At 48.0% G+C, this 18,452-nt stretch overlaps 1 protein-coding gene across 2 annotated transcripts in view; it reads right to left on the reverse strand.

The window, feature by feature from the left end:
• tp53i11b (tumor protein p53 inducible protein 11b) overlaps positions 1-18,452 on the reverse strand; it is an 85,096-nt gene that overhangs the window by 22,720 nt on the left and 43,924 nt on the right. The gene's annotated exons all lie outside the window — the stretch shown is intronic.

Here is an 18,452-nt window from a genome sequence, read left to right on the forward strand (position 1 = left end):
TCTACACTACCATGCAGTACAGTTCACTACACTACCATGCAGTACAGTTCACTACACTACCATGCAGTACAGTTCACTACACTACCATGCAGTACAGTTCACTACACTACCATGCAGTACAGTTCACTACACTACCATGCAGTACAGTTCACTACACTACCATGCATTACAGTACACTACCATGCAGTACAGTACACTACACTACAGTTCACTACACTACAGTTCACTACACTACAGTTCACTACCATGCAGTACAGTACACTACAGTACAGTTCACTACACTACAGTACAGTTCACTACACTACAGTACAGTACACTACACTACACTACAGTACACTACACTACACTACACTACACTACACTACACTACACTACACTACAGTTCACTACACTACACTACAGTTCACTACACTACAGTTCACTACACTACACTACAGTTCACTACACTACAGTACCGTACCATGCAGTACAGTACCGTACCATGCAGTACAGTACCGTACCATGCAGTACAGTACCATGCAGTACAGTACCATGCAGTACAGTACCATGCAGTACAGTACCATGCAGTACAGTGCCATGCAGTACAGTGCCATGCAGTACAGTACCATGCAGTACAGTACCATGCAGTACAGTACCATGCAGTACAGTACCATGCAGTACAGTACAGTACAGTACCATGCAGTACAGTACAGTACAGTACCATGCAGTACAGTACCATGCAGTACAGTACCATTACAGTACAGTACAGTAGAGGGTGGAGAGATGGGCACTGGTCCCGAACCCAAAACGCAATGTTATTTTAGGCAAATGAGACACAAGCACACTTGGTCCCTGCAATTTTGCTCTGCACGCAATATCAAAAATGACCAATAGAAATAGGTTAAATTACCGGAGATTCGTACATGGCTCATTATATTAGGCAATTTCAACCAATAGGATAGACGTCGTTTGAAGAGATGTTTTGCATATAGCATACCATTTAGGAGCGGGATGTCTTTCAGACAGAGACAAAATATGGGTGATGAATATTAATTGCCAGCCAATGTAGTAAACTATAGCTTAACCCATAATTATTAGTCGTTTCCTTTGGAAAGAACTTACCCGTGCTTCTCCACCCATGCATAGGCTATAGCCTACTCTATTTAAGCGTTTTTTTTTAAATACAACAGGTAGGCTAACACATACAAAAGCAGAAAGACCACCTTGTCCAAATAAATCAGCAAGGGACCCCCCCAAAGAAAATCTGTTATTCTTTTACCAAACTTTGCATCTACACTGTACCTTAAGTAAACGTGTTTTACTAAAATGTTCAGTGGCGATTATTAAAAGTAGACTTCTGCATATAGGTAAAAGGGTTTGTAAAACTTTGCAACCATTGTTTTATTGCTGGGCATACGTTTTCACTTTAAAATGTGAGTCTCAGCATCACTCCGTTACCGCGGAAAGGCTATCCTCTTCCGTCTGACTGCCTGCGTTTGCCTGCCTGTTAACGATGAAGACTCGAAGCAGAAAGCAGGGCTATGGGACAGCTGGCTGCCTGTTCACGATTAAGACTCGAAGCAGAAAGCAGGGCTATGGGACAGCTGGATGCCTGTTCACGATTAAGACTCGAAGCAGAAAGCAGGGCTATGGGACAGCTGGATGCCTGTTCACAATTAAGACTCGAAGCAGAAAGCAGGGCTATGGGACAGCTGGCTGTTATATGCCTGTTTGTCCCTTATTTGTGGGCGGAGCTCATTCTAATAATAGCCAGTGTGCATAATAACCATTAAAACATGAAGATACTACAGACTACCCTTTGACCAGGGGCCCATAGTGCACTCTTTAGGAAACAGGGTACCATTTGAGATGAGACAAAGTGGTGTTCTATTGGGGAAATTAAACCCAAAGCATTGTGAGCAGACAGAGGGGCCTCGTGTTCCTTTTGAAAGTTTAAAAATCAACCCAGTTAGAAGGGCCCACCCCCTCTGCGAAAGCAACGGACCCCGAAAAGAGACAAGGAGAAACATCCGCTGTGTTTCTTTACAAATGCCAAATTGCCCAGCTGGGATGTATTAGAGGGAGAGAAGAATGAAAAGATGATTAAAATAGCTATCTACCTGCACACACAGAGGATGTTGGTTAAAGGGCTTGTAAGTAAGCATTTCACAGTAAGGCGCATGTGACAAATAAAGTTGGATTTGATTACACAAACGTACTGAACCAGAAGCTAGTAATCTAACTGCCTGGCGGTGAGGGAAATTATGATAGACTGAGCAGAGCGGCAACCCTCCAGATCGGAACCGGGTGGGAACCCTCCAGATCGGAACCCGGTGGGAACCCTCCAGATCGGAACCCGGTGGGAACCCTCCAGATCGGAACCCGGTGGGAACCCTCCAGATCGGAACCCTTCAGATCAGAACCTGGTGCCGTTCCATGATATGACAAACACCACCAAAATCAGGACATACACTGACACGTACAATAACGTTCAAAAGTTTGGGGTCACTTAGAAAGAAAATCTATTTTTTGTCCATTAAAATAAATTGAGTTGATCAGAAATAGTGTACAGTCGTGGCCAAAGGTTTTGAGAATGACACAAATATTAATTTTCAAAGTCTGCTGCCTCAGTTTGTTTGATGGTAATTTGCATATACTCCAGAACGTTATGAAGAGCGATCAGATGAATTTAAATTACATTTCAAAGTCCCTCTTTGCCGTGCAATTGAACTGAATCCCCCCAAAAACATTTCCACTGCATTTCAGCCCTGCCACAAAAGGACCAGCTGACATGTCAGTGATTCTCTCGTTAACACAGGTGTGAGTGTTGACGAGGACAAGGCTGGAGATCACTCCGTCATGCTGATTGAGTTCAAATAACAGACTGGTAGCTTCAAAAGGAGGGTGGTGCTTGGAGTCATTGCTCTTCCTTTGTAGAGCATGGTTACCTGCAAGGAAACACGTGCCGTCATCATTGCTTTGCACAAAAAGGGCTTCACAGGCAAGGATATTGCTGCCAGTAAGATTGCACCTAAATCAACCATTTATCAGATCATCAAGAACTTCAAGGAGAGCGGTTCAATTGTTGTGAAGGCGGCTTCAGGGCGCCCAAGAAAGTCCAGCAAGCGCCAGGACCATCTCCTAAAGTTGATTCAGCTGCGTGGCACCACCAGTACAGAGCTTACTCAGGAATGGCAGCAGGCAGGTGTGAGTGCATCTCCACGCACAGTGAGGCAAAGACTTTTGGAGGATGGCCTGGTGTCAAGAAGGGCAGCAAAGAAGCCACTTCTCTCCAGGAAAAACATCAGGGACAGACTGATATTCTGCAGAAGGTACAGGGGATCTGAGGACTGGGGTGAAGTCATTTTCTCTGATTAATCCCCTTTCCGATTGTTTGGGGCATCCGGAAAAAAGCTTGTCCGGAGAAAACAAGGTGAGCGCTACCATCAGAGGGGGGGAGAGAGAGAGGGGGTAACAGAGGAGGAGAGTAACAGGAGAGAGAGAGAGGAGAGAGAGGGGGTAACAGAGGAGAGAGAGCGGGGTAACAGAGGAGAGAGAGCGGGGGTAACAGAGGAGAGAGAGCGGGGAGGAGAGAGAGCGGGGGTAACAGAGGAGAGAGAGCGGGGGTAACAGAGGAGAGAGAGCGGGGGAGGAGAGAGAGAGCGGGGGTAACAGAGGAGACAGAGGAGAGAGAGAGCGGGGGGAGAGAGAGAGCGGGGTAACAGAGGAGAGAGAGTGGAGGGAACAGAGGAGAGAGAGTGGAGGGAACGGAGGAGAGAGAGTGGAGGGAACGGAGGAGAGAGAGTGGAGGGAACGGAGGAGAGAGAGTGGAGGGAACAGAGGAGAGAGAGTGGAGGGAACAGAGGAGAGAGAGCGGGGGTAACAGAGGAGAGAGAGCGGGGGTAACAGAGGAGAGAGAGCGGGGTAACAGAGGAGAGAGAGTGGAGGGAACGGAGGAGAGAGAGTGGAGGGAACGGAGGAGAGAGAGTGGAGGGAACGGAGGAGAGAGAGTGGAGGGAACGGAGGAGAGAGTGTTGCAGATTTGGGCACTGATAAGCTTACATTTGGGCACTGGAGCTTAGTGGCTGTACAGTAACATGCTATGAATGATGTCAGAACTCAGGGTCTCGACTGAAAGACGTTCTGAACTTGAGCTACGCAGCAAGAATATGGCCCCCGTCCCTCACGCTAATTGGGCAACTTTTGCGCGTTTGTTGGATGTCCGAATGAGGTAAATACTGTACATTTAGGAGGGCTTTTTTAATTTTGAACTTGAGACATTGAGAAAAACAAAATCGCGTTGATACTACATCCTAATCAGATTCAGAGTTCACCAAACAATGTTCGAAATGAAAAATGTAACAGTTATACCCAATCACAATATTATATATTCACATGTAGTTTTCTACAGAGCCAAACACCCGTGAATCCAAATGTGCACTTCACATTTTCGTTAAACTCATGTACAGTGTAAACGGTGATGATCACTATGTCAGATGTACAGTTACAAGACCTATGGCGTCATCCCTTGGGTTGGTCTGAACACAATGGGCCTGTTAGTCCATCTTTGTCACCAACTTCTTATTTAGTTTTGTACATTTTTCTTTTTCAAATGGGGAGGGGGGAACAGGTACAAAAACAATCAAATAAATGCATACAAAGATGACCCATTCTCCCCCCCCCCCATAAGTGCATTAGGAAGTGCATTAGGAAGTGCATTAGGAAGTGCATTAGGAAAGTGTGCACACTTTGGAGAGGTGTGTGACCACTTGGAGACACCAGTTATTCTACACCAGTTAGACCTCTCAGTCAAACCCTTGTAAATGGTTGTTTCATGTTGCACCTCCCCCTCACATTTTCCAATAATATTCTCATCACGTTACTGAATGTATTCAGATTATTTTCAGATTTAGTTAACAACAAAATGTGACAAGTACAGTAAATGTTGTCATGACTGTCCTGTAAGGATCTAAATGGAAAAGGTATGACAATAAGCAGACCACCATAGTCGCTGTGCCCATGAAAAACACTCTGGTAACCTGCCTAAATGACTACCAACCCGTAGCACATCAACACCATCATCCCAGAAACACTAGACCCACTCCAATTTGCATACCGCCCAAACAGATCCACAGATGATGCAATCTCTATTGCACTCCACACTGCCCTTTCCCACCTGGACAAAAGGAACACCTACGTGAGAATGCTATTCAGTGACTCCAGCTCTGTGTTCAACACCATAGTGCCTTCAATGCTTATCAATAAGCTAAAGGACCCTGGGACTAAACACCTCCCTCTGCAACTGAACCCTAGACTTCCTGACACGCTGCCCCCAGGTGGAAAGGGTAGGTAACACATCCGTCATGCTGATCATCAACACAGGGGCCCCTCAGGGGTGCGTACTCAGTCACCTAGTGTACTTCCTGTTCACTCATGGCTGCACGGCCAGGCACGCCTCCAACACCATCATTAAGTGTGCCGATGACACAACAGTGATAGGCCTGATCACCAACAACGACAAGACAGCCTATAGGGAGGAGGTCAGAGACCTGACTGTGTGGTGCCAGGACAACAACCTTTCCATCAACGTGATCAAGACAAAGGAGATGATTGTGGACTACAGAAAAAGGAACACCGAGCATGCCCCCATTGTCATCGACGGGGCTGTAGTGGAGCAGGTCGAGAGCTTCAAGTTCCTTGGCGTCCACATCACCAACAAACTATCATGGTCCAAGCACACCAAGACAGTTGTGAAGGGGGCACAACAAAACCTATCCCCCCTCAAAAAGATTTGGCATGGATCCTCAGATCCTCGAAAGGTTCTATAGCTGCACCATCGAGAGCATCCTGAAAGGTTGAATCACTGCCTGGTATGGAAACTGCTCAGCCTCCAACCACAAGGCACTAGAGACAATAGTGTGAATGGCCCAGTACATCACTAGGGCCAAGCTTCCTGCCATCCAGGACCTCTATACCAGGCTGGATAAAAATAGTCAAAGACTCCAGCCACCCTAGTCATAGGCTGTTCTCTTTGCTACCACTTGCCAAGCGGTACCGGAACGCCATGTGTAGGTCCAAAAGGCTTCTAAACAGCTTCTACCCCTCAAGCCATAAGACTGCTGAACATCGAATCAAATGGCTACTCAGACTATTTGCATTGTTGGTTAAGGGCTTGAAAGTATGCATTTCACTGCAAGGTCTTCAGATCCTCAAAAGGTTGTACAGCTGCACCATCGAGAGCATCCTGACGGGTTGCATCACCGTGTGGTATGGCAACTGCTCTGCCTCCGACCGCATGTGACAAATAAAATTTGAATAATCAGAAATCTCACCCACAGAAGAGGGAGCTGCTGCCGGTTTGACAGCTCACACCCTGTCGTAAATTACAGGAGAAGAGGACTCTTTTCCCTTCTAGTATTAACCAAAGTAAAACGTTGTTAACAGACAGTCTTCCCGCCGAAACTAAGTTTCTAAAGCAAATACAGGAACAATATTTCTAACATAAGAATGTGGGGAATGGTCAGAGATGATCTACAGAAAACTTATTGTTTTTTATTTTGTGATGTCATTAAAAAAGGTTTTTAAAGGAAATACTAACTTGAAAAGTATTTACACTACATGTATGCATTCTCCATCCTCAACGTTGTATATGAAATATGAACGGGATTTAGGAGGTATAAGAGAATCTATCTCCTATAAACTGTGCATAGTAAGTAGCCACGCCCCGAGGTCAGAGAGTGCGTCAGACTGAAAGAACCGACACCTTCGGCCAAAGTGCATAAAAGGATTGGTAACAGGAATGAACATTCGCCCAGAAAAATGTGGAGCCTAGCTACACGTTTGAAATGGTTGGAACTTTGAATCTCAACACGAGGTGAAGAAAATAAACTCACCTCCCAGACAAGACCAGAACAGGCTGCAGCTACACGTGTAAAGTGGTTCAAACTCGATCAACGTGAGGTGGAGAGGAGAAAACCATCACTGGCTGATTAGTCAAATGTTGAGAAAAGCTCATCTAAGTGGGACAATCCTACTACTCTCAACACAGAGGGAACCATCGACACGGCTGGCTAGCCAATATTCCCAGGAGCATCTTCAAGAGTTAACAACAGCAGAAGAGACCGGTCCGGACACTTTCGGACAATCAGAACCTTAAAAGCGTGCCGCATCAAGGCCAATCCACATCCTTCCTAAGAAGGCCCGTTTCCAACTGATTTAATGAGCCATTCGTAGTTGCACTGTACCGGCATTCAAACGTAAACAAATCCCTGACTTCTTACTTGAAAACGGGCGGCGGTTCGTGTGCGAAGTATATAATTACTGTGAGAATAGTGAAAAATGTACCTTTTTCCTCACTCGCACTTCCAATCCTTGAACACATAGATTTTGGAGCTGAGAAGGGAATCGCTCGCAGGTTGAGTCCAAAATGGAACCCTATGCTCTATAATAGTGCACGGTTTACCAGAGCCCTGGTCAAAAGTAGTGCACTATATAGGGAATAGGGTTCTATAGGGCCCTGGTCAAAAGTGATGCACTATATAGGGGATAGGTTGCCTTTCAGACAGAGACAAAGTGATGCTTGGATGAGCATGACCTCCAGTAATAACATTTTGGAGTCATTACCTCATGTGTAAAGTATGAAGGGTTAGGTCTGAACCTGTATCTCAGCCAGTGTCCCATATGGCACCCTAATCCCTATGTAGTGCACTACTTTTGACCAGGAGCCATATAGGGAATAGGGTGCCATATGGGACGCAACCTAAATTCCCTGAACCCATCAGGGAGAGCAGCAAATGGGACGTGCCTCAGATGTATAGATTAGTGGGACGTGAACTAACCCCATGACCGAACACACAGGCGCGTGAACAGACGCCACACAAACACTCTCGCATATCATTCTGATTCAGAGGGGTTGGGTTCAGATGCAGAAGAAATTTCAGGTGAACACATTCAGTTGTGCAACTGACTAGGTATCTCTCACCCCCCCCCCCCCCATTCCCTCCGATCTCAAGACACAGTCCTCTTTGACTATAGCAGAGATGCTGAGGCAGTTACCTAGCAACCGCCAATGGAATGGAAAGGCATGGCTGCTTCATCACTATTGATACTCCCCCTTGACAACAAAGGTATTTTCTCAGGCTGACTCACTTGGCTGCTGTGTGTGTCTGAAGTGATGCTTCATCTTAAAATTAAAATGACTTTGCTCTCTACGGAGTGGATCAGTTCACTCTACCTAGAGCTCCCCTTAGGGAATAAAAGGCTTTGAGGGGGACGACGTGCCCGTCTGCTTCGCAAGGCCAGAGGACTATACTACAAAATTGGAACAATAAAGCAGACTAACTTTGATCAAATCAACCAGATTAAGATTGTTTAAGAAAGCAAAAAAATTATAATATGTTGTTTCTGGTAATTGTGTCATTTAGACCAAAGCCCATGTCAAAAAGATAGTTATTTTCAGGATATTTAGATAACTTAGTGGTGCAATTTATTGATGCTGCTTTGTAGAACAAATTTCTGCTCTGTCTGAAGCGGAGAAGTAGTGGAGAAGGATATGGAAACTCTAATCCATTTAAACATGTTTTATTGGTATGTAACGGTTATGAAAGTTGTATTGTCAAGTATTTAAATGCCAATTTAAACGTGTACATGACACTGCGACAAAATATCCCCATGGGGACAATAAAATGACTTAAATGTAAATGTAAATGTAAAGTCAGTAAGAAAAGAAAAGTAGTAAAAGGATAGTTTAACTATCCCTTTAAATGTTACTTTCTGCATGACTTCGAGAACAGAAACGGCATGTGTGATACCAGGGGTGTAGTGGGACTGAGGTACCAGGGGTGTAGTGGGACTGAGGTACCCAGGGTGTAGGGGGACTGAGGTACCCGGGGTGAGGTGAGGTACCCGGGGTGTAGTGGGACTGAGGTACCCGGGGTGTAGTGGGACTGAGGTACCCGGGGTGTAGTGGGACTGAGGTACCAGGGGTGTAGTCACCACCGGACTGAGGTACCAGGGGTGTAGCGAACATCACCACCGGACTGAGGTACCAGGGGTGGGACTGAGGTACCAGGGGTGTAGCGAACATCACCACCGGACTGAGGTACCAGGGGTGTAGCGAACATCACCACCGGACTGAGGTACCAGGGGTGTAGCGAACATCACCACCGGACTGAGGTACCAGGGGTGTAGCGAACATCACCACCGGACTGAGGTACCAGGGGTGTAGCGAACATCACCACCGGACTGAGGTACCAGGGGTGTAGCGATCATCACCGCCCTGCTGGCCACCACCGGACTGAGGTACCAGGGGTGTAGCGAACATCACCGCCTTGCTGGCCACCACCGGACTGAGGTACCAGGGGTGTATTCATTACATGACGTAAGTTGTAAAACATTTTGCAACAGACTCAGTTTCCTCCAAATGGAAAATGTTTCGCAATGAAACCAAGTTGTTTTTTTAATACATTTTGGTAGGTCCTCCCGTTTCATTTGGTTTGCTTCCGTTTAGTTTGGTTCCTAGTGAATACACCCCTGTCCTCTTGAGATATGGCTAAATGTTTCATTTTTTTAAGTGAGCCCTGAAAAGCAAAGATAAGGAATGGAACGTTAACTAGGTCAGCCTAAGTTTTGATAAGATAAATCATTGAGATTTTTAGCTAGCTAGGAGATCTAGCCAAGGATCTAATGACAGAAATAGTGAGAAAAGACAAGGATATGAATGTGAGAAAGCAGCATGTCATTTCAGAACTGGAGGTGACCGGACACGGTCCAGAACTGGAGGTGACCGGACACGGTCCAGAACTGGAGGTGACCGGACACGGTCCAGAACTGGAGGTGACCAGACACGGTCCAGAACTGGAGGTGACCAGACACGGTCCAGAACTGGAGGTGACCAGACACGGTCCAGAACTGGAGGTGACCAGACACGGTCCAGAACTGGAGGTGACCAGACACGGTCCAGAACTGGAGGTGACCAGACACGGTCCAGAACTGGAGGTGACCAGACACGGTCCAGAACTGGAGGTGACCAGACACGGTCCAGAACTGGAGGTGACCAGACACGGTCCAGAACTGGAGGTGACCAGACACGGTCCAGAACTGGAGGTGACCAGACACGGTCCAGAACTGGAGGTGACCAGACACGGTCCAGAACTGGAGGTGACCAGACACGGTCCAGAACTGGAGATGACCAGACACTGTCCAGAACTGGAGGTGACCAGACACTGTCCAGAACTGGAGGTGACCAGACACTGTCCAGAACTGGAGGTGACCAGACACTGTCCAGAACTGGAGGTGACCAGACACTGTCCAGAACTGGAGGTGACCAGACACGGTCCGGAACTGGAGGTGACCACAGTGACCAGACACGGTCCAGAACTGGACGTGACCACGGTGACCAGACACGGTCCAGAACTAGACGTGACCACGGTGACCAGACACGGTCCAGAACTGGAGGTGACCACAGTGACCAGACACGGTCCAGAACTGGAGGTGACCACAGTGACCAGACACGGTCCAGAACTGGAGGTGACCAGTGACCAGACACGGTCCAGAACTGGAGGTGACCACAGTGACCAGACACGGTCCAGAACTGGAGGTGACCACAGTGACCAGACACGGTCCAGAACTGGAGGTGACCACAGTGACCAGACACGGTCCTACTAAGAAGTTTACAGCAAGCTGGATCACAAGCAGGGATGAATAATCACCAATAATAGACAGGCTTGACGGGATTAAATATCACCTTTCTAGAATGGCAGAAATAGTATGTTAACAGTGATTCATGGATATACTGCCCGTTCCATGATCTCGCCATCACGGTTGACAACTCCATTGTGTCCTCCTCCCAGAGCGCTAAGAACCTTGGTGTGATCCTGGACAACACCCTGTCGTTCTCAACCAACATCAAGGCGGTGGCCCGTTCCTGTAGGTTCATGCTCTACAACATCCGCAGAGTACGACCCTGCCTCACACAGGAAGCGGCGCAGGTCCTAATCCAGGCACTTGTCATCTCCCGTCTGGATTACTGCAACTCGCTGTTGGCTGGGCTCCCTGCCTGTGCCATTAAACCCCTTCAACTCATCCAGAACGCCGCAGCCCGTCTGGTGTTCAACCTTCCCAAGTTCTCTCACGTCACCCCGCTCCTCCGTTCTCTCCACTGGCTTCCAGTTGAAGCTCGCATCCGCTACAAGACCATGGTGCTTGCCTACGGAGCTGTGAGGGGAACGGCACCTCAGTACCTCCAGGCTCTGATCAGGCCCTACACCCAAACAAGGGCACTGCGTTCATCCACCTCTGGCCTGCTCGCCTCCCTACCACTGAGGAAGTACACAGTTCCCGCTCAGCCCAGTCAAAACTGTTCGCTGCTCTGGCCCCCCAATGGTGGAACAAACTCCCTCACGACGCCAGGACAGCGGAGTCAATCACCACCTTCCGGAGACACCTGAAACCCCACCTCTTTAAGGAATACCTAGGATAGGATAAGTATTCCCTCTCACCCCCCCTTTAAGATTTAGATGCACTATTGTAAAGTGACTGTTCCACTGGATGTCATAAGGTGAATGCACCAATTTGTAAGTCGCTCTGGATAAGAGCGTCTGCTAAATGACGTAAATGTAAATGTAAATATACCAATTACACCCTTCTCTTTCTCTTGTTATTGAAACATTGCCACCTAATTCCTGCCTCAAAATGAAATGATAGAAATCTGCTTTTTATAAAAGCTTTAATGAAGCTGACGAAAGATTATTGAATACAAAAGATTGATTATTTATCTATGATCTCTATATGCTTTATGGGCCCCTCCCCTTCAGACTCCAAAAGAAACACACGAGTTATACTACAACTACAGAACTCATCTGCTCTCAGGTATCCCACAAGCCCATCTTGGTAGGAACACATGAGAAATCACTATCCCACAAGCCCATCTTGGTAGGAACACATGAGAAATCACTATCCCACAAGCCCATCTTGGTAGGAACACATGAGAAATCACTATCCCACAAGCCCATCTTGGTAGGAACACATGAGCAATCACTATCCCACAAGCCCATCCTGGTAGGAACACATAAGAAATCACTATCCCACAAGCCCATCTTGGTAGGAACACATGAGAAATCACTATCCCACAAGCCCATCTTGGTAGGAACACATGAGAAATCACTATCCCACAAGCCCATCCTGGTAGGAACACATGAGAAATCACTATCCCACAAGCCCATCCTGGTAGGAACACATGATAAATCACAATCCCACAAGCTCATCCTGGTAGGAACACATGAGAAATCACTATCCCACAAGCCCATCCTGGTAGGAACACATGAGAAATCACTATCCCACAAGCCCATCCTGGTAGGAACACATGAGAAATCACTAGGAACCCATAACGCCTGAGATGCTCCCAGCTATAGAACCCATAACGCCTGAGATGCTCCCAGCTATAGAACCCATAACGCCTGAGATGCTCCTAGCTATAGAACCCATAACGCCTGAGATGCTCCCAGCTATAGAACCCATAACGCCTGAGATGCTCCCAGCTATAGAACCCATAACGCCTGAGATGCTCCCAGCTATAGAACCCATAACGCCTGAGATGCTCCCAGCTATAGGAACCTATAATGTATGAGATGCTGGTGCCTTATGAGGTCTTCCTGCTGGAAGCCGCTCAGAGCCCTGTCTACAAGGATCAGTGTTGGATGTCTCTGACAGCTGTGCTCTCTTAATTGGCTTCAGTTGAGCCAGAGTACGGCTTTCTAAGAAAGTTATGCGGAATGCAATGGAGGAGAGCCCAAATACAAGAGAGGATATTGTTCACATAGCATGGTGACAGTGATCCATGTAGTATGGGCTGACGGGCTTTATAATATAAAGGACAATAAGAAACTATGAAACTAGTCATGTGACCCCAGGGTTGGAACAGTGAGGGCTGTGTCCTAATCCAACCACCAATGAAAACAGCCTAGTGACAAAACAGTTCAGTCCCTCTTTCCCTCCTGGTAGATAGTCAATTCATTTTCATTCCAGGGGGGTGTACAGTGTACAGTGTGTGAGTGTTGACTCTACCAAGGGGAAAACACACGACTGATGAATTAACAACGAGACATCGAGAGACCTAATAAGGTTTTCATAACAAGCCTACTGAAGACGAACATAAATCCCGCTGGGAACATAAAACCTGGGAATACTAAGGTCATTATAGAGTAGCAGGGCGATTAACCAGGGACCACTGAAGTCCCGCTCTCTACTCTCTCTAGCTACACTACACTCTCTCCCTTTGCATTGCTCTCTTTAAATCAACCCCTCCGCGGGGAGGTGAGCTCAGCCAACTAACCCCTCCGCGGGGAGGTGAGCTCAGCCAACTAACCCCTCCGCGGGGAGGTGAGCTCAGCCAACTAACCCCTCCGCGGGGAATGAGCTCAGCCACTAGTCATGTGACCCCAGGGGGAGGTGAGGGCTCAGCCCTAACCCAACCAGGTGAGCTGAAAACAGCCTCCGTGGGAAAACAGCTCAGCCAACTTTCCCCTCCGCGGGAGGTGAGCTCAGCCATTTTCCCCTCCGCGGGGAGGTGAGCTCAGCCAGTGTAACCCCTCCGCGGGGAGGTGAGCTCAGCCAACTAACCCCTCCGCGGGAGGTGAGCTGCCAATTAACCCCTCCGCGGGGAGACATCAGCCAATAACCCCTCCATAACAAGGTGAGCTCAAGCCAACTAACCCCTCCGCTGGGAGGTGAGCTCAGCCAAAACCTCCGGAAGGTAGCTCAGCCATTATAGAGTCCGCAGGGAGATGAGCTCAGCCACTGAACCCCTCCGCGGGTGAGCTCAGCCAACTAACCCCTCCGCGGGCATTGCTCTCTTTAAACAACCCCTCCGCCAACTAACCCCTCCGGGGAGGTGAGCTCAGCCAACTAACCCCTCCGCGGGGAGGTGAGCTCAGCCAACTAACCCCTCCGCGGGGAGGTGAGCTCAGCCAACTAACCCCTCCGCGGGGAGGTGAGCTCAGCCAACTAACCCCTCCGCGGGGAGGTGAGCTCAGCCAACTAACCCCTCCGCGGGGAGGTGAGCTCAGCCAACTAACCCCTCCGCGGGGAGGTGAGCTCAGCCAACTAACCCCTCCGCGGGGAGGTGAGCTCAGCCAACTAACCCCTCCGCGGGGAGGTGAGCTCAGCCAACTAACCCCTCCGCGGGGAGGTGAGCTCAGCCAACTAACCCCTCCGCGGGGAGGTGAGCTCAGCCAACTAACCCCTCCGCGGGGAGGTGAGCTCAGCCAACTAACCCCTCCGCGGGGAGGTGAGCTCAGCCAACTAACCCCTCCGCGGGGAGGTGAGCTCAGCCAACTAACCCCTCCGCGGGGAGGTGAGCTCAGCCAACTAACCCCTCCGCGGGAGGTGAGCTCAGCCAACTAACCCCTCCGCGGGGAGGTGAGCTCAGCCAACTAACCCCTCCGCGGGGAGGTGAGCTCAGCCCCTCCGCGGGAAGCTCAGCCAACTAACCCCTCCGCGGGGAGGTGAGCTCAGCCAACTAACCCCTCCGCGGGGAGGTGAGCTCAGCCAACTAACCCCTCCGCGGGGAGGTGAGCTCAGCCAACTAACCCCTCCGCGGGGAGGTGAGCTCAGCCAACTAACCCCTCCGCGGGAGGTGAGCTCAGCCAACTAACCCCTCCGCGGGGAGGTGAGCTCAGCCAACTAACCCCTCCGCGGGGAGGTGAGCTCAGCCAACTAACCCCTCCGCGGGGAGGTGAGCTCAGCCAACTAACCCCTCCGCGGGGAGGTGAGCTCAGCCAACTAACCCCTCCGCGGGGAGGTGAGCTCAGCCAACTAACCCCTCCGCGGGGAGGTGAGCTCAGCCCATTTTTCAAACAATTGTTTACAGATTATTTCAAAGTTCACATGCACTAAGTTGACTGTGCCTTTAACCTGTTTGGGATAGGGGGGAAAATCAACATTTTCACATCCGGATGAAAAGTGTGCCCAGAGTAAACTTCCTGCTACTCAGGCCCAGAAGCTAATATATGCATATCATTAGTAGTATTGGATAGAAAACACACTGAAGTTTCTAAAACTGTTTGAATGATGTCTGAGTGTAACAGAACTCATATGGCAGGCGAAAACCTGAGGAAGATTTCCCACTTCCTCATTGCCTAGCGAATATACAGTGTCTATGGGGTCATATTGCACTTCCTAAGGCTTCCCACTAGATGTCCAGTCTTTAGAACCTTGTTTGAGGCTTCAACTGTGAAGTGGGGGCGAATGAGAGCTGATTCAACCAGAGGTCTGCCAGAGTGCCATGAGCTGATCACGCGCGCACACATGAGAACGACCTGCGTTTCATTGCAATTGCATACATTATTGAAAATGTATGTTAAAAACATCCTAAAGATAGATTCTATACATCGTTTGACATGTTTCTACAAAACTGTAATATAACTTTTTGAACTTTTCGGCTGAGCTTTCGCCTGGACTTTATGGGGACACAAAGTTGTGGCAAAATGGCTTAAGGACAACAAAGTCAAGGTATTGGAGTGGTTATCAAAGCCCTGAACTCGATCCTATAGAACATTTGAGGGCAGAGCTGAAAAACCGTGTGCGAGAAAGGAGGAAAACAAACCTGACTCAGTTACACCAGCTCTGTCAGGAGGAATGGGACAAAAATCCACCCAACTTACTGTGGGAAGCTTTGACCCAAGTTAAAACCATTTAAAGGCAATGCGACCAAATACTGATTGAGTGAATGTAAACTTCTGACCCACTGGCATTGTGATGAAAGAAAGAAAAAAGCTCAAATAAATCACTCTACTATTATTCTGACATTTCACATTCTTAAAATAAAGTGGTGATCCTAACTGACTTAAGACAGGGAATGTTTACTAGGATTAAAATGTCAGGAATTGTGAAAAACTGAGTTTAAAATGTATTTGGCTACGGTGTATGTAAACTTCCGACTTCAAATGAAGGTAGGTATGCACGTCAGCTTTGTGTAAAATACACCACCAGTCCACTAACTCCTCCACTGAAGGGGGATTCCCAAATGGCACAATGTTCCCTTCAATATATAAGGAATAGGATTAATTGAGGATGCAGCCTTGGTTGAGTGTGAGGGAAACGGTTCACTTGAACCAATCACCACAGCTAGGCAGGCAATCATCACCACTTCGGGCAGTGCCGCTCGGTGCCAAAACCAGATTAAAGTCCCTGTATTAGGAGTGACTGTGCGCTTGGTCGCACACAGTCTGGTTGGTGCCCACTATTTGGGGTGTAGCTTAGCATATTTATCCCAGTAACAGATTTGTTAGCCACTGGGTGTGGGCGTATTTAGCCTAGCAAACACATTAACTTTCATGGTTATAGAGTTAGCCTCAAGGCTAATGTTTTAAGCCAAAAACAATTACAGGAGCAACGTGGGTTCTTGGTCCCATTTTCCCAGCAGTAACAGCTGCTGTACTGACCGTAGACGAGCCCAGGCTGAGTGTCGACAATAAGTTCTCTGATGGATTTACAGAAGGCATCCTAGAAGATTAAATTCCGTCTGGATTCACCAGGTTCAAAGAGGAGTGGCAGGGTAGCCTAGTGGTTAGAGTGGAGGGGCGGCAGGGTAGCCTAGTGGTTAGAGTGGAGGGGCGGCAGGGTAGCCTAGTGGTTAGAGTGGAGGGGCGGCAGGGTAGCCTAGTGGTTAGAGTGGAGGGCGGCAGGGTAGCCTAGTGGTTAGAGTGGAGGGGCGGCAGGGTAGCCTAGTGGTTAGAGTGGAGGGGCGGCAGGGTAGCCTAGTGGTTAGAGTGGAGGGGCGGCAGGGTAGCCTAGTGGTTAGAGTGGAGGGGCGGCAGGGTAGCCTAGTGGTTAGAGTGGAGGGGCGGCAGGTAGCCTAGTGGTTAGAGCGTTGGACTAGTAACTGCAAGGTTGCAATTTCAAATCCCTGAGCTGACAAGGTACAAATCCGTCGTTTTGCCCCTGAACAAGGCAGTTAACCCACTGTTATGGGTTATGACAGCTAGCCTTCGCTGGTGCTGGCTGGGTGAAGACAAACACCGCTCGACGTTATGACAGCTACTTATAAAACAGAGGATTCCCTGTTAAGAGTCACATGGTAGATCACAGGTACCAGCCACCGGTCACTACTGCCCTACACAGAGAGACAGGCGCAATGTGCTCATAGTGTGGTGAGAAGCCAGCCGTAAATCAACAGGAGAGATCATGACTTATTCCACAATGTTGAGTTACAGCCCAAATTCAAAATGGCTGAAATATTTGTCTCACCCATCTACACAATACCCAATCATGAGATGGTTTGCAAATATATTGAAAGTGCCTTTGACACTCCAAATTGAGCTCAGGTGCATCCAATTTCCTTCAAATCATCCCTGAGATGTCACTACAACTTAAATTAGAGTCCACCTGTGGCCAGTATTCAAATTTTCTGTATAAAAAAAAAAAAAAAAAAAAAGGGTATTGTGGGTAGATGGGTGAGAAATATATTTCATCCATTTTGAATTTGGACTGTAACTCAACAATGTGGAATAAGTCATGGAGTATAAAATCTGTGATTTTGTTCAAGTGAACCGTTTCCCCTCACACTCAACCAAGGCTGCATCCTCAATGAATCCTATTCCTTATATATTGAAGGGAACAGGGTGCCATTTGGGAAGCCCCCTTCAGTGGAGGAGTTAGTCGACTGGAGGTGTATAATTATACGTCAAAGCATGTACCTTTTTTTTTTACATGGTTTAGAAAGAAAACACCTGTCTATATAAAAAGGTTCCACAGTTGACAGAGCAGAAACTACACCAGTTGACAGAGCAGAAACTACACCAGTTGACAGAGCAGAAACTACACCAGTTGACAGAGCAGAAACTACACCAGTTGACAGAGCAGAAACTACACCAGTTGACAGAGCAGAAACTACACCAGTTGACAGAGCAGAAACTACACCAGTTGACAGAGCAGAAACTACACCAGTTGACAGAGCAGAAACTACACCAGTTGACAGAGCAGAATCTACACCAGTTGACAGAGCAGAAACTACACCATGAGGGCCAAGGAACTGTCTGTAGATCTCAGAGATATAATTGTGAGGAGGCATGTATCTGGGGGAAGGGTATAAAACTAGTTCTAGAGTGTTGAAAGTTTCCAAGTGCACAGTGGTCTGCATCATTGGGAATATGAAAAACAATCTGTGACTACCCAGACTCTGCCTAGAGCTGGTTGTCCGACCAAACTGAGCAACCGGGCAAGAAGGACCTTGGTCAGGGAGGTGACCACTGACAGAACTACAGATTATCCTGGCTGAGATGGGAGAATCTCAGTCTCTGCAGCACTTCACCAATCTGGGCTTTATGGGAGAGTGGCTATACGGAAGCCACTCCTGAGAAAAAGACACGACAGTAAGCCTGGAGTTTGTAAAAAAAAGGAACGTGAAAGATTAAGAGCATAGGGCAAAAGATGGCGATCTGATGACACAAATGTAACTATTCGGCCTGAATGCAAAG

The sequence above is a fragment of the Oncorhynchus gorbuscha genome, linkage group LG01 (assembly GCF_021184085.1).
Source record: "Oncorhynchus gorbuscha isolate QuinsamMale2020 ecotype Even-year linkage group LG01, OgorEven_v1.0, whole genome shotgun sequence".
NCBI lineage: Eukaryota > Metazoa > Chordata > Actinopteri > Salmoniformes > Salmonidae > Oncorhynchus > Oncorhynchus gorbuscha.